This window comes from Lagenorhynchus albirostris, chromosome X (genome assembly GCF_949774975.1).
Source record: "Lagenorhynchus albirostris chromosome X, mLagAlb1.1, whole genome shotgun sequence".
In the NCBI taxonomy this organism is placed as follows: domain Eukaryota; kingdom Metazoa; phylum Chordata; class Mammalia; order Artiodactyla; family Delphinidae; genus Lagenorhynchus; species Lagenorhynchus albirostris.
In genome coordinates, this window is record NC_083116.1 from 85,829,151 (window position 1) to 85,845,098 (window position 15,948).

General features: G+C 41.6%; 1 protein-coding gene across 8 annotated transcripts in view; it reads left to right on the forward strand.

The window, feature by feature from the left end:
* Nucleotides 1–769: 769 nt before the first annotated feature.
* HUWE1 (HECT, UBA and WWE domain containing E3 ubiquitin protein ligase 1) overlaps nucleotides 770–15,948 on the forward strand; it is a 143,367-nt gene continuing 128,188 nt past the window's right edge. For 6 of the 8 annotated variants that reach the window (XM_060138841.1, XM_060138846.1, XM_060138845.1 and 3 more), the window contains exons 1-3: nucleotides 770–821; nucleotides 1,021–1,121; nucleotides 6,938–7,074. The gene's annotated coding sequence lies outside the window, so the exon portion shown is untranslated. Of the gene's footprint in view, nucleotides 822–1,020; nucleotides 1,122–3,411; nucleotides 3,527–6,937; nucleotides 7,075–15,948 lie in introns of those variants that run through there. The other 2 variants (XM_060138849.1, XM_060138842.1) reach the window with 2 other exon arrangements.

The following is a 15,948-nucleotide window of genomic DNA, read 5'->3' on the forward strand; positions in this document are numbered from 1 at the left end:
CATCAGATTCTCAATTTGGGGCATTAACCACTGCTTTGGAGGGCTGGAATTAGAACTGGAGGATACAATTACAGTTTTTATATCCTCTATGTCTCAAGAGTACTTCAGATAGTGCTTTTGTCTCTATACTTTACATGCGTTTTGTTAAAAATTCAAACCTTACCGAAGTATCTAGAGTTTCGAGTCAAAGCTCCCTTCTTCTGCACCCCAGAAGAAAAGCACGGTTAATAGTGGTAACTCCTACCTTTTTATTCCTATGCATTCACAGATGTAGATCCTCTATAAGCTCTTTGCCAATCGCACTGTCACCCCAAATAATACCAAGGAGAAAAAGAGAATGTTTATTGAGGTCTCACTACCTCCCTGAAGTAAGAGTTTTACCTGTGTAAACTCACTATGGTAGGCGCCCCCATCATCTCCCGCCCTCCACAGTGTCCCCGCTTGCCCTCTCGCCCCCCATTCTTCGCTAGGCAGCTGGAGAGATTAATTTTTAAACGTTAGTCACATCAAATCACGTCACCCTTCAGCGGTTTCCATCGTGCCTCGAATCAACTCCCAATTCCTTAGTGACCCTACTATCCTCTACGGTTGTGTTTGCTGGGCCTGGAGTACCTCAGGCGCGGTCCCCCGTAGGGGACCCGGCTTCACCGCGGAGGGAGTGCCCTCCCAGGGGGCAGGGGCGGGGCTTCTCGAGCTGGGGGCGGAGCCTCAGAACGAGTATGAGGAGAGCCGGAGGGGGAGGTTTTCGACGGAGGGCGAGCGAGGGGAGCAGGTCTGAAGCAGGGCCGCGGACCCGGCACGCTCCTGCTAGTGCCGCCGAGGTGAGCGTCTTCCTCCGGGCTGGGGGGCGGGCTCTGCTCTCGCAGCCGTCCTCTGCTCCTCGCTGGGGGATGTTCCCACGGGACCCTGCGCTGAGGCGCGGAGGTGGCGGCCTTGGGGAGCCTGCGGGAGAGGCTGGTGAAGGAACCCGGCGGCCTGCCTCAGCCCTCCCTCAACCCCGCCTTCTCTCCCCTCCCCCAGGCCTCGGCCGGCGCCAGTGAAGAGAGCTCGCCGCATCTTCGGGGGCAGCCCGGCAGCGGCCGGCAGTGCGGCGAGAGAGCGGCCGACAGTGGGGATGCGAGGTACCGGCATTAGTCGTGGCCAAGTGGCCCTAGAGAGGGAGTAAAGGCCGGGCCTTCGGCGTTTCTCTCAGGGGTTCGAGGAAGGCGGCCTCAGAGGAGGGGGAAGGTGAGGGGCTGGCAGGCAGGCTTCGCGGGTAACTACTTAGGCGTCGTATATGTAGGTTTTGGTATCTAAATGGTACTACACACACACGCGCGCGCGCACACACACACACACACACACACATTCATTTCGGCTAATTGCTTTTTAAAAACTTAACAATATGTCTTGTAGATCTTCCTATATCAGGGAATCTAAATTTATCTCATTTATAAACAGCTGAATTGTATGATTGTACTACAGTTTATTTAACTATTTCCCGATTGATGTACATTGGCTTGTTTCCCTTTTGGGGGAGGGAAGGGGCTATTACAAGCAATGCTATAATGAATGGGCTTGTGTGTGTGTGTGTGTGTGTGTGTGTGTGTGTGTGTGTATCATGTATGAGTATTTCTGTAGGAGAAATTCTTAGAAGAGTAATCGCTGGGTCAAAATGTTTATGCATTTTGAATTTTGATAAATTTATCCAAACTGCCTTCCCAAAAGGCTATACTAATTTACACTCTTCAATGTTGTGCGAGAATGCCCATTTTTCCACAGTTGTGCCAACACGAATTATCATCAACCTTTGTAATTTTGGCTAATTTAAAGGGCAAAAAATGGTATGTCATTGTTTTCATTTGCATTTCCCTGATTACTTGTGAAGTTGAACATATTTATTTGTACGATTACAAAACTAAATAGGCAAATATCGATAGTTTTCCTATCTATAAGCAGTAAGCATTTCGAAAATTTAACACTAAAAAAACCCCATTCGCAATAGCAAGAAAAAAGAATAAAAATACCTAGAAGTAAACTACAAAACTTTATTGAGGAATATAATGAAAGAACGTTTGCATACGTGAAGAAGGGGATACTGTGCTTCTGTATAAGAAGGCTCAATTTTGTAGTGATGTCCATTTTTTCTGTGTTGATTTATACAGTTCATGCAATTTCAATAAATATACCAAGTGTTTGGAACTTAATATGATTCTAAAGTTCATCCAGAAAAAATATGGCTAAACAACCGAGAAAATATTTTAAAGATAAGTAAAGATGGGGTACTCGTACTACCAGCTATTAAAATGTACTCTAAAGGAACATTATATAAATTAGAATAGACAGAACAATGCATTAGAATAGGAAAGCCCACAAATCGAGCCAGATTGGCTCCCAAGATTTATTGGAGAAACATTGTTGGCTAGACGTGGAAAAACTGCCATATTAAAAGCTTCAAGCACGCACTCCCCCCCAACCCCCACCCCCGCCTTGGAAGCTTGAATTTTTCCTGAGGGCAGACCTCTTTGTTTGGAGAAAACCACTTTATTGGATCTTTTGGTTATGCCAAGGTAAAGCCTCAGGAGTTAAAATTTGTGGCTTTGGAGCTAGAACTAACGATATGAGCCTTTAGTTAGATTAAGATGGATTCAGTAGCCTGCAGTGCGGCGAGGGAAGGAGTCTGGATATTATCGGTCTTAAAAAATTTTTTTTCCGATCTAATGGGCCAAAAATGTTATGTCATTGTTTTCATTTGCATTTGCGTGCTTATTGTGAGATAGAACGTCTTTTATGTGTTAGTCCAAAATAATATGTGATTCCTGGAGTTAGGTAACAATGGGAGATCTATTGCTCCTCTTCCAGCATGGAGTTTGGTTAATTGGTACAGCTCTGCCCGGAAGCGTGAGAATAAACAGGTTGACTTTTTAAATTTTCCTCAAGCACTAGGCTCTAGACACCTTAGATCGGGGGCGGAGGCAGTTTTCAGGACATGGCCGAGATTTGGCGCTGAGCTGTGTCATCGCGAGGTTTGGCAGCCAGCTCCGCAGTGGGTCGGAAACCTCGTGGTAGGCGAGATCCCTGCAGGACGGGAGGTTCCTCCCTTCCCCTGAAAACTCCCAGTCATTTTCATGGAGCCCCGCCTCTCTCCTTATTAGGAGCGTGCCCCAGGTCTCGCGAGATCTCGCATTTCCTAAAGACGAGGCGCGGGCGGCATCCTGCGGTGAAGTCGAAGGTCTCGCGGAGACCAAAACGTATTATCGCGATAGTTCTGATCGCGCATGCGAGAGCCGGCGGCGGCAGAGTGGCTCCGCCCCTTGGCTCTCCGTGAGTTTGTGCGTCATTTGCTTTTTGCTTCGCGTAGGGTGAGAACGGAGCCGTAGCGACTTCAGCTTTGGTGGGAGGAGGGGTCTGTGAAGGGCTGGGCTCAGGCTGTTCCCGTCGGGTAGAGGTTCTCGCGGGATCGCGCGGAGGCGGCTGCGGTTCGGCTACAGACTGCAGTAGCCGCGGAGGCGGCGGCAGCGTCTTCGGCTCATGCTGTTCCTAGCCGGTGAGTTCTCGCGGGAGCGGGGTTACGTTCTCTTGGAATCCGTTGGCGATGGCGGAGGTACCTCGGGTGGGGGGTGGCAGTGACTAGGGTCGGTTCGCCTGCTGTTAAGATGGCGGCGGAAGCTGATGTCTGTCCGGCCAGGACCCGGGACTGAGATGTTGGCTTTCCGCGTTTGTGACACCTCTCAGGTACCCGACGTTAAGGAGGTGACGATTGGCGAAAAGCCGAGGTGCCAATAAGCCGAACCTGAGGCGAAGACCACTCCGTCTCTAGTTGGTTGAGGCGACACCATTTCCCGGGCCTCAGCCGCGTGTGGGCCCGCCTTTACCCCACCAATCGGTCAACGCCTCCGTTGTCGCCGCCGCAGTGGGCGGGTTGGGAAGGGTGGGGGGCGGGAGTCCTGAAGTTCGTTGGGGAGTGGGGTGGGGGGTTAGATTTGGCAGCGGGGGAGATGGGACCAACCTACGATGACTGATTCCCTCCTCCTACCTTTTTGTGGGCTCGCCTCGGTTTTCCGCTCCTTCGGGGCCCAAATGAATCCTCTAGTTTTCTTGAGGTGGGCTGTACTTCCCCAACTCCCATGGTCTTTGAACTAAGATAGAGCGGGTCAAGCTTTGGTGCCTCTGACGTATTCCTTCCCCATTCTCCCCTAATTCCACCGTCCCTTTGAATCTTCCTCATCTACATGGATATTTGAGGCTCGTATTTAAGAGGGAGAGTCAAAGCTTTTTCCTGTCATCCCCTCCCCGGTCCTGCTAAGGCAGAGCTTAGCCCAAGTCTCCTAATCCGTCCCGCCCCCGCCCCCCCCAATTGATCCACTTGACACAGGCATTGACTAGAGACCCTTTCCTGTTCCCTGCATTTATTCCGTCTTCGTGGATGGAGTCATAGTAGCCTTCAAGCCTGTATGACCCTGATCGGAGCACAGGGCACTGATTTCTCCAACTCTGCTGCTCAACCATTTTTAGGTGGAACAATGAATGGGTTGGTGGTTGGATGATTGCAGTCTTTGTGACCTCTTCGTTCTCGGGGCCGTTAGCCTTTCCTTCCTCATAAACACCCACTCCTCTCAAAAAAGGGGGAAAAAAACTTCTAAAAAGGCTGTAGAGAATAACCCTCCAGTGAACTAACTTTTTGCTCTCCCCCCCCCGCCCCGCCCATCCCCTTTGCAAGCTTGGGAACCGCCCCTTTTCCCTGCCTTGCTCTGAGTTCCTGTGGCCTCTTGGTCTGGACATCTTTTTTTGCTGCTAACCACCTCTTACATGTTTCTCATGTAATTGTTAAGGATTTATTACTTCTTCTATTCCCCGCCCCCCCATGCTGTTTTTCTGGGAGCTGAATCCCCTAGAGAGAAAGGTAGCCTCCTGTCAGTCTCCACTACATTTACCCCCCCATGTACTGGAAAATAAAATAGCTTTGATAGATTATGTCTTGCCCCTCAATCATTGCCCTGTTCTACTTTTTTTCTCCCCCCCCCCCGCCATTCCACGATTACTATAGACAATTCCCTATCATTTGTTTCCTTTTTAGATTACATTGTTTTCTTTTAGCCCCAGAGTTGCGTATATTGAGGAGACACCAACATTTCCCACTCAAGGGAGGCAGCCTGGTATGGTAGAAATACTGTGTGCTTTGGGTTCACATCAAACTTTGTAACCTTGGGGAAATTACTTTTCGTATTCTCAGTTTTTCATCTGTATAATGGGGATAGTAGCTCTTAATAGTTGTTAGAATTAAACAATTTATAAAGTACCTGGCTTATGGTAGGCATACAGTAAATTGTGGTTACTTTTTCTTGGTGTAAAAATACGTTGGCAGATGCACCTGTGTCATATGGTAGTTTTATGACCTGGGAAAGGAGATTTTTGTTTAAAGAAACAGTTAAAGAACTGTAAATTTTTAGTATATTTCTAGGCCAGTCCTATCATTTTTGTATATTTCCCCCCCTTGTAAGCCAAACTTTTTATCTCCAGTGGTTTATTATGTTTGAATGTGATTCCTACCTATGTTTCTGGTCTAGGAGTTTTAATGCAAAATCACCTTCCTGGAATGACCCCTGGCCATAATGTTCCTGTCAAGAACCACACCCAGGTGTTCTGCCTTTAGGAAGGGATGTTTCGTCTCTTGCCTACTCCCTCCTTCCACTCCTTCAAAGTCGGTCTGTCCTGTCATTCACCCTATGAAAGTAATGAAATTTGGTGCTGTGCTTTTCACAGTAAGAAAGAGAACATCTGCTAGCTAGTTTTTAAGTGTTCCTACTGCTTTTCCCCTACCTCCTTTCTTTGGTCCCTCAGATCAGTGTGGGGATCTGTTATTTGGGCTTACCTGAGCAGGATAATTCTATCTGAGAGGATTTAGAAAGGTTGTTTGGGATACCAAGTTTCTTTTCCAAAGTGAATTACTGACAGTTCTTTAATACACTATCCCCTATTGTGTTTTTGCCATTTTATATTTTCTAATATTCTTTACTAAGTAGAAGTTACTGTATTCAATTTGGATGTTAGTTTTCCTTACTGTTTATATTTTAATTAGACCAATATTAAAATGAGTGCTTTTTTCTAATTACCTTGGATGGATGATGGGATTTGAAATAGGAATATGATGGTGAAAAGTTTACATAGGATTAAAATTTTACCATGGGTAACCATCTGTTAATTAACTATATGCAGACACTGGTTTTGCGCTTTAGGGTTTGCTTTATTTAGTTTGAGTGCTTTGGAGGTAATGTAATTTTCCCCCTTTTTCATGGGAGGACAAGAGATCGCTTTCTGTTTTGAGATTTTGCCTTGGTGTTTTTCACAGTGGGTCAAGTAGTGATTAGAAATTAAACCTTAATTTGACTTTTGTCATTCGGAACTAGAATAAATCTGGTAATGATAATCTAGGTGTGACCTCTAAAAGGTTTAATTTATTCTAGGTGGTCTCTGAGAAGGGAGGAAGGAGTGGCAATACCAGTTAAAAACTGTCTAAGGTTCAGTGGCAGAGTTCAACCTGAGTTTCCAGGGTGTTTATCATTTGTTTCCCAGTATGGCCAAAAAAGCATGTATGAAGGTGAAAAATAATTTATGTGTGCAGTTTTTTTCACAAAAAATTCAACATTGTTTTAGTGTCAATTCACAACAAGGATATAACTTCGTCTATAAAATAATCACTATTCCCTATAATTTCATTGGAATTGAGAGCTGAGTTTTCAGGGATGTTGTCTAAATGTCAGAAGAATTGCTTTAGCTTTGGTTCTGAATTCTTGTTGCTGCTCAAAGCAGGTCCTAAAAAATGAAAATTGTTATGTGAGGGTTATTGCTTAAGAAATAATAACTGTGATTATGTTTGAACGTTGATATAATGGTTAGCTCCCCCACACCCTAATAAATGTGTTGTGTATCTCTCCCCCTCCTTTTTTTTTTTTTGTAGGTCCTCCAGTAGTCTGACCTGAGTGGGTTAGCACTCCAGAGGAACCAGCAGACCAACTTGGTCAGGAAGGTTCAGGAAGCTGTTGGAGCAGTGTTGAGATTTCCTACCAGGATGAGTATGATTGGCTGTGATTTTAGGTTAGTTTTTGTGGATCTTTGTGGGTAGTATTTGTATTATACTTCCTGGAATGGAGATGGTGGGGGTGTATGTATTTCCATTCTGTAATTGAGATACTTTGGTTTCTTCCATTGTCTGGATCTGATGTGGTACTGGCTGTTTCTTGTGTTTAAATGGAGCTCATTACTAAATTAAAATTTAAATGAATTCTGTCTGTACATGATTTTTTAAGTCACTCTAAGAATCATTCAAAAAATAAAATTGCAAGATACTATGTCTAACCAATTTTTTGGAATTTTTCGAACATATAAAAATTGGATAATATAATGATCCCCCTGTGTACCCATCACCGGCTTTAACAGTTGCCAACTTGCAGCCATTCTTTTTCATCTATACTTCTACCCACTGAGGCCCCTTACTCCCTACCCCTTGGATTATTTTGAAATAAACCCCTGCTGTTCTCTTTTTATTTGCAAAATATTTGTATCTAAAAGATAAAGGGCTCTTTTAAACATCAAAACCATTACCACAACTCAGAAAATTAACTGATTTTTTTTCTTTTTCTCACTGTATTGCACTGGCTAAGACTTTCAGTATGATAAAAAATTAACTGATTTTTTAAAATATCAAATATGAAGCTAGTGTTCAAGTTTTAGTTTGAATCAGGATCCAAAGAAAGTCCATTTATCACAAAGGAAGATTGATATCTTTCTTAAATCTATTTTAATCTGCAGGTTCCCTCCCTTTTCTTTTTCTTCCAATTTATTTGTTGAAGAACTTACCCTGTAGAGTTTCCCCCACATTTGGTGATTACATTCTCAAAGTGGTATCTAACCCATTCTTACTAAATTAAAGACCCTGGAGGACCCCATTATAATGGAACAATGGCAGTAATCTCCTATATCCCAGTTGGAGTTGATACTGCTGGCCTAGGCACTATCCCAAAATAACTAGTCATGGGTTCCTTTTTCTGTGGCAGAGTCTGATTTAATTGATACCTGACTTCAGTTCCATGTCTTGGCCCTGCTTACTGCTCCACATGAAAAGTAGGCCTCCTTGTGGAAGAAGCTAATGTTTCCTAGATAATGACCTGATTGTGCCTTTGGGGTTTTTCATCATGGTTTCAATTTCCTTAGGTAGTTTAGCTATTTTTATACTATCTTATAATGTTGCTTTTTATTCTTTTGATGTTGGTATCTCAGCTGCTCTGACCCATAACTTCTAAGCTTTTAAGACTTAGTGATGAGTTCCTCTGGCTGTAATACAGTTTTTGAAATGGCAATACTAAACAATTTTTGAGAGCTTCCACTTAGACATCCTGATTTTCAGCTATTATACACAACTGTAGTTTTCCTGTGGTTATTTATTGTTTCATTTTATTTCTTCTGGAAATGCTGTTCCCCCAACATAGAGTCCTTTAAACTGTTCATTTCTTTCCTTGTTCAGCATTGGCCATCGTAGGATCTACTGCATGTCCCTTCCATGGTCAAAACCTGAGAATGGAAGTTGGGCACATATGCTCCAGTCAGCCTTTGACTTAAGCACACGTTGGGGGCAGAGCAAGGCCACTTGTGCCTACCTTTGAAATGAGAGTGATTACAAGTTGAAGGGGCAGAGAAGGTTAGAGGTCATGAATGAAAGTTTCTGAGGCATTTAGATGCAATATGATTGTGAATCATCAGTGCTATGGATCATGAGTTCAGGCTTTTCAGTTCTTTGTTCATTAATGGAGAAATCAGATCCTTAGTTGTAAATTGACTAGGTATTAAAGAAGTGATTTCTTGGGAATTACAGTGAAATCCATTTGTTCAAGAAAAGAATTTGAGCACATTATGTATAGTGATTAGTCATTTACCCTTGTCCTGAGTTTTCTGTAGTTAGGAAGTTTGAACAATATCGCTTAAACCTTGTAATCCTGAGTTTGTGAAACTAGGATAACTAGAGTTTTGGGAGAGAGCTTTGCACACAGTAGACATTTCAATATTTGAATTGTTTCCAGAATTACAAGTTTACAATGGAAATCTATTGCTGCTTTTCCCTTTTGTTGTGTGTTTTCAACCGTGGATTCAGAGTATTACTGAAATGCCAGAATTGGTTGCTTTGAATATATTTGCCTTTCACATTCTACGTTACCTCTCTTGCAGTTTGATTAAATTGTTAAAATCTGATGTGTAGCTGTAATCATATTTGGCTGCTTTACAGTGATCTCACTATCTGTAAAGTTGACAGTAACAAGCAATTGGGTGTTTTGCTATATTGTTCTCTGACTTGTTTCCTCAATGACCGGTTATCAGATGTTTATATGTTAATGTCAGGGATAATTCAGCTCAGATTCTTTGGAAGCCCTCTCATTTGATGTGTCATAAGGGTTGAGTTGCTAAAACGTGATGTACTTGTTGACCAGCTTGGTATAGAAACACTTTCAGATAGTGAAGGAGTGGTTCTCTCTGAGTAAAACAGCTGTAGGTTTTGTTTGAGCTGTTAACCTGAGCATTTTCAACTTTTAGTTAAAAGTTTTAGTCATTTGGCTTTAAAAATTACAGTGGTGACATGGATTAGTTCCAGAATGTGATTTTACAGAAAATTGGAATTTCTTTCAACTTCTTATTAGTATATCTTTAAATGGAGATTAGTATTGTAGATTGATTCAGTTTGGATTGCTGACTGGACTAGGTGAATGTGAAAATTCTTTTTCAACTCTGAGATTCTGATTGTATAATCTTAGATATTGAAAGAAAGCAGTTTTTCCTTTTCAGTAATCTTTAAGTAGTGACTGAAAGGGACAAGGAGTAGGGAGATGCAAATTATTCTGGAATGACTTCTTAGTATAATCATTTAGACTTTAAAGATTGGTAAGTGTGAACATACTGCCATGAATTTATGTACCATCTTTAGCATAACACAAATTTTAAGTCCTTATAATTAGGTACCAAGATAATTGCTCTGGAAATACTTGGGTATATTGTATTTGGTGGCTGCTTATATTTTGGAACACATTTGGAAGATTGCTTTAATGATTACTTATTTGCTACAATTATTTTCTTATTTTCCTGTCTTTATAGCGAGGTGTATTTTTCCTGGTCTTTGTTTTTTGTTTGTTTTTCTGGCCACACCGCGCATCCTGTAGGATCTTAGTTCCTTGACCAGGGATTGAACTTGGGCCCTTGGCAGTGAAAGCGTGGAGTCCTGCCTAACCACTGGACCACCAGGGAATTCCCGTCTTTGCTTTTTTTGTTTGTTTGTTTTTAAACTTCCCCTACTAATTTTCTATTACTGCATTCTGCTGATTGAATTCTTATAGGTGGAAAGAGCTTTCAGCACAGTGATGAAGAACGTAAACTCCCTGGGTTCAAGTTCCAACTCCATTGCTTATCAGCTGTGTCATCTTGTGAAAATTACTTAACCTATGTGCCACAGTTTTTAATCTATAAAATGGTAATAATAGTGTTACCTACCTCATAGGGTTTTTGAGAAGTTTAGCTGAGTTAATGCATATAAAGTTCATAGAACAGTAGTTCTGAAACTTTAGGGAACATCAGAATCACCTAGAGGGCTAGCTAAAACACAGATTGATGGGCCCCATCCCCAGAGTTTCTGATTCTGTAGGTCGGGGTGGGGCTAGATTTTGCATTTCCAACAAGTTCCCAAGGAGATGCTGGTGTTAATGGTCAGGGAACCAGTAGAATAGAACAGTGCTTGGCACAAAGTGTTAACTTTTTATTCAGGACTACTTTCCCAGTCCCTGAGTAAAACACTTGACTCTTCAGTGCTGATTAGTACTGCCTTCAGCTAGAAGCAGTTTTGAAATCCTTCATTGCAGTGGTTCTCAAAATGTGGTCCCCAGATCAGCATCAGCACCATCACCTGGGAACTTGTCAGAAATGCAGATTCTCAGGCTCTGCCCCAGTTTTATTTTTAAAGTGTGTCTTGACTTAATTGGGGTGTCTTAGACTTTTATTAACATCTCTATTGAGGTATAGTTCACATACCATACAATTCATCCATTTAAAGTATACAAGTGGTTTTTATTTAGTATGTTCATGGTTGTACAACCATTACTACATCAATTTTAGAACATTTTCATCATCTTTAAAGGAAACCCAGTGGCCATTAATCACTCCCCTTCTCCTTTCTCACAACCAACCACTAATCTATTTTATGTCTATAGATTTGCTTATTTGGGGCATTTCATACAAAATGGAATCTTACTATATGTGGGAAACTTTAATTAAAAGTTTAATTAAAGTTTAATTAAAAGTGATTAAAATGTTTTCCTTTTATTGTTAAAAAAAATAGAAAACAAATATGGAAAACTATCCCCAAACAAATATATGGTTTAATAAATTATCTTAAAGCACTTTTGTTACTACCACCCAAGTCAAGAAATAGAATTTTGCCTGTCACCCTAGAAGTCCCTCCATGTGCCCATCCCCATCACAGTATCCTCCCTCCCTCTGGAAAGTGACTACTGTTCTGACTTTATAGTAGTCACTTCTTTGCATTCTTTTATGGTTTTAATCATACAAGTGTGCATCCCTGGACAGTGTAATTTGTCCATTTTTAAAAACTCAGTTTGTCTTTTAAGTATCTGTAGCTTCCCTTTCTTCCTTTTCTTTATACTTTGTCTATTGACAAACTCAGGCCATTTGACCTGTAGAATTTCCCAGACTGAATTTTGCTGATTGCATACTCAGTATAGTTCAATATGTTCTTCTGTCCTCTATATTTCCTAAAAATTGATAGCTACATCCAGAGGCTTTATAAATTCAGATTCATTCCCTTTGGCGGTGGTGTGTTCATTTACATTTGTTAGGTTGTAGTGGTGTCTTGGATTTTTTTTCTTTTTGATGTTAACAGCCACTGCTGCCCAAAGCTTAGATCCATTATTAATTCATTGAGAGTTGCAAAATGGTGTTTTAACTCTCATTTTCTTTTCATGTATTGGCTGGAATAATTTATAGTTTATATAAGAAAGGCAGAATAAATGCTCGGGTTTTAAATTTTTTTCTGGCAACTTAACTAGTTCTGTCCCTTTGGACAAGTTAACTTAACCTATCAGTTGCTTCATCTGGGAAAAATACCTTATTTATGGGTTTATTGGGGTTAAATGTGAAAATATAAGGTGTTAGTATACTGTAGGTGGTTAAGTATATGGTAATTTCTTTAACATACTATTTCACTTAACCCCTCTGACAGCTCAAAGATGGGCAGTCACAGTGGTGAACTGATGGCCAGTTAGCACAGCCTGTCTGGATCCTTCAAGTCTGTGGTTAAGGAGGAATGGTATTTGTTCTTTGATCATTTGGGGGCTAAGTCTCTGGCCAGTGATAACTGAACGTTCCACCAGAATAGTTTTTTGCTTTGCCAAGCCTTTGGAGTCACATTCATACCCCCTGAATGGTCCTACCCAGTCTGTGGTGGTGTGCAGTACATTGATTGCCTTGATCTCCCACCCTCCAGCTACACAGCCCCCTAGTGTTTTAGTTTGTTCAAGGTTCTCCTGTAACCTTAGTAACCCATGAGTCTTCCTAATGGTTATCAGTATCACCACTATTAACATACTTGAGTAGCACTTTTTAAAATTTTTATTTATTTTTGTTTTTGGCTGTGTTGGGTCTTCGTTGCTGCGTGCGGGCTTTTCTCTGGTTGTGGCCAGCGGGGGCTACTCTTCGTTGCGGTTCATGGGCTTCTCTTTGCGGTGACTTCTCTTGTTGCGGAGCACGGGCTCTAGGTGCGTGGGCTCAGTAGTTGTGGCTCGCAGGCTCTAGAGTGCAGGCTCAGTAGTTGTGGCGCATGGGCTTAGTTGCTCCGTGGCATGTGCGATCCTCCCAGACCCAAGGCTTGAACCCATGTCCCCTGCATTGGCAGGCACATTCTTAACCACTGTGCCACCAGGGAAGCCCTTGAGTAGCACTTATAACATTTCATATATTGTATAAAATATAGCATATGGCACATAGTAAGGCCTCAATAAACTGGAAACCATTGTTGGTTTTGTTGTTATTGTTGTTAATATTATATCTTCTTTTTCCCTCTCACATCTTACTTCTCTTCAGTTCAACAAGCATTCTCTGAGTGTTTCTAAGTACAAGGAGCTAGGGACATACATTAGTATAAGAGAAGAGTATAAACCTGGATATATCCAGTATCATTGTTATAGATGCCTCTCTCTTTGTATCTATATCTGCTGCCATGTTTTACAGGGACTAGCTTGACTACTCCAGCTTAGAGTGCCTTGCAGTCTGTTGACCTAATCTGGAGCTCCAGTTCCCTGCTTCTCAAATTTCCTTAACTGTCTTGGTGAGGCCAGCCTTAAAAGGAAGTATAGTCTGGAGAGGTATAGATGTCACTTGAATACAACCTTTTACATAGAGGATTTTAGATTTTTGCTTTTTAAAAGTAAAGGCAGACTGCCTGCATGGGTGAATTCACATATCTACCTCTAGCAAAACAAATTACCAGTGGCGGTAGTCTTCTCCATGTCCAACAGAAGAGCTGGATAAGACCCTTATATTTGGTATTGTCTACATCAAACTCCTTATTTTATAGGCACAGGTTTTGGGGAAATGACTTGCCCAAGGTAACATGGCTGCTTAGGGGTGGAGTTGGCCATTGAACCAGGTTATCTAGTTTGGTATGTTTCCACTATGCTGTATCTTTCCTTGAAACTGAATTTATTATCTGTATTTCTAAATATGCCAGCAGGTGTCATCCATAGAAGTGCAAAGTAAGTGGCCCCCTTCCTATAAGAAAGTTAACCCAAAAAATGGAGGAAATTTAAGGGAGTAGAAAGGTAAATGAGAAAGTCAGAAGTTCAAAGAAGGCTTAGTTTCTTTTGCCCTTTTGACTATGGTTATTACTTTTCAACATAAGGTCAATTTGGAGCTCTTTCATGGGACAATTTGATTTGGTTGCATGTTTTCATGCATATTTATGGATGCTATAAATCTATAGATGTGACTAAATTTCCTGCTTGTAAAACTTTCAAATTAAAGTGATGTTTTCTAAGCTCATCTTTTTTTCCCTTCCTTTTCAACTGTTTTAAATTATAAAAGTGACGTTTGCTATTAAAAAAAAAGATTCAAACAAAATAAACATTTCAGTTAAAAATTAGTACCCCCCCACAAATGATGGTCTCCTTTTATATCTGTTAACAATGTGTACATATTCTTTTATAGCTTTAACGTTTACATACTATGCTTATCCATTTATGTACTATACGTATTTTTATACATTAGAATACATGGCTGGACTCCATTCTTTTTAATGGTTGCGTTGCATCCCAAAAGCATGAATCTGCTATAATTTCATCATTCCCTGTTGTTGAGCCTTGGAAATAGAATTCATCCTGAATCAAAGGGTGGTACCCATTTAATTTTTTGATAGGTACTGCCAAAATGACCTCCAGAAAGGCTATATAGAATTGCCATTTCCACCGAAGTGTTTGTGAGTGTCCTTTTCTCCACCTACATTTGCCAAAACAAGATACAGTTGGTCCTTTTAATTTTAACCAGTCTGTTGAGCGAGAAATCACATCTCCTTGTTTTGATTAGCATTTTTGTAGTTACTAATAAGGATAAGCAAATGTTTATATCCTCTGCAAATTACAAGTTCCCTTTTACTTGGTTTTCAATAAGATTGTCTTAGTGAGTTTTGGGTGTTCTTTGTATATTAGAAATATTAACCCTTTATTTTTCCTGTTGCAGATATTTTCTATGGTTTGGAATTTTTATGTAGTCAAATTCTTTTGTTTATGGTTTCTAGGTTTCACATCTTTCTTGGGAGATCTTTTCTTTGCCAAGATTACAAGAATAATTCCCTGCGTTTTATCTTCTAATACTTTTTTTTTTATTTTTGCGGTACGCGGGCCTCTCACTGTCACGGCCTCTCCCGTTGCGGAGCACAGGCTCCGGACGCGCAGGCTCAGCGGCCATGGCTCACGGGCCCAGCTGCTCCATGGCATGTGGGATCCTCCCGGACCAGGGCACGAATCCGTGTCCCCTGCATCGGCAGGTGGACTCTCAACCACTGCGCCACCAGGGAAGCCCCTTCTAATACTTTTTTTAAAAAAATTTATTTATTTATTTTTGGCTGTGTTGGGTCTTCGTTGCTGCGTGCAGGCTTTCTTTAGCTGCAGCGAGCGCGGGCTGCTCTTCGTTGCAGTGTGCGGGCTTCTCATTGTGGTGGCTTCTCGTTGTGGAGCCTGGGCTCTAGGCACGCGGGCTTCAGTAGTTGTGGCATGTGGTCTCAGTCGCTGTGGCTCGTAGGCTCTAGAGCGCAGGCTCAGTAGTTGTGGTGCATGGGCTTAGTTGCTCCGTGGCACGTGGGATCTTCCTGGCCCAGGACTCGAACCCGTGTCCCCTGCACTGGCAGGCGGATTCTCACACACTGCGCTATCAGGGAAGCCCCTAATATTTTTTAATAGTTTTTTTTAAGTTGGAATTTGGCCAAGTAGCAAACTGGGTTGGTTACTTTTTGCTCTATAGGTTTTGAGAATAATTCAGGTTGTTCATGTTTAATACCTTTAACATTTGTCTTGAACTGAAGGCATAGTGTTATAGACAGTGTTTTAAGGGATCTTATTTATTATATTTCCATTTTACACATGTTTGAGGCCCAGATTGTCCTAAAGTCACAAAGTCAGTTTGTGTCAGGGAACTAGAGTGCCTTTGCATACTATTCTTACAGTTTTAGCAAACACCTTTCAGTTATAAATGTTTTAAAGCAGCAGATTGTTCACATTGTCTGGTTTATTTAAAGAACATTGGAAATGACTGTGTGCCGGGCTGTATGTAGTGGTGTTTAAATTTACTCAAACAGAGCCAGTTTAGTCTATATGTTGGGACATAATCTTTTTTTCTAAAGGCTTTGTTTTAAAGCTTTCTTATCAGTGA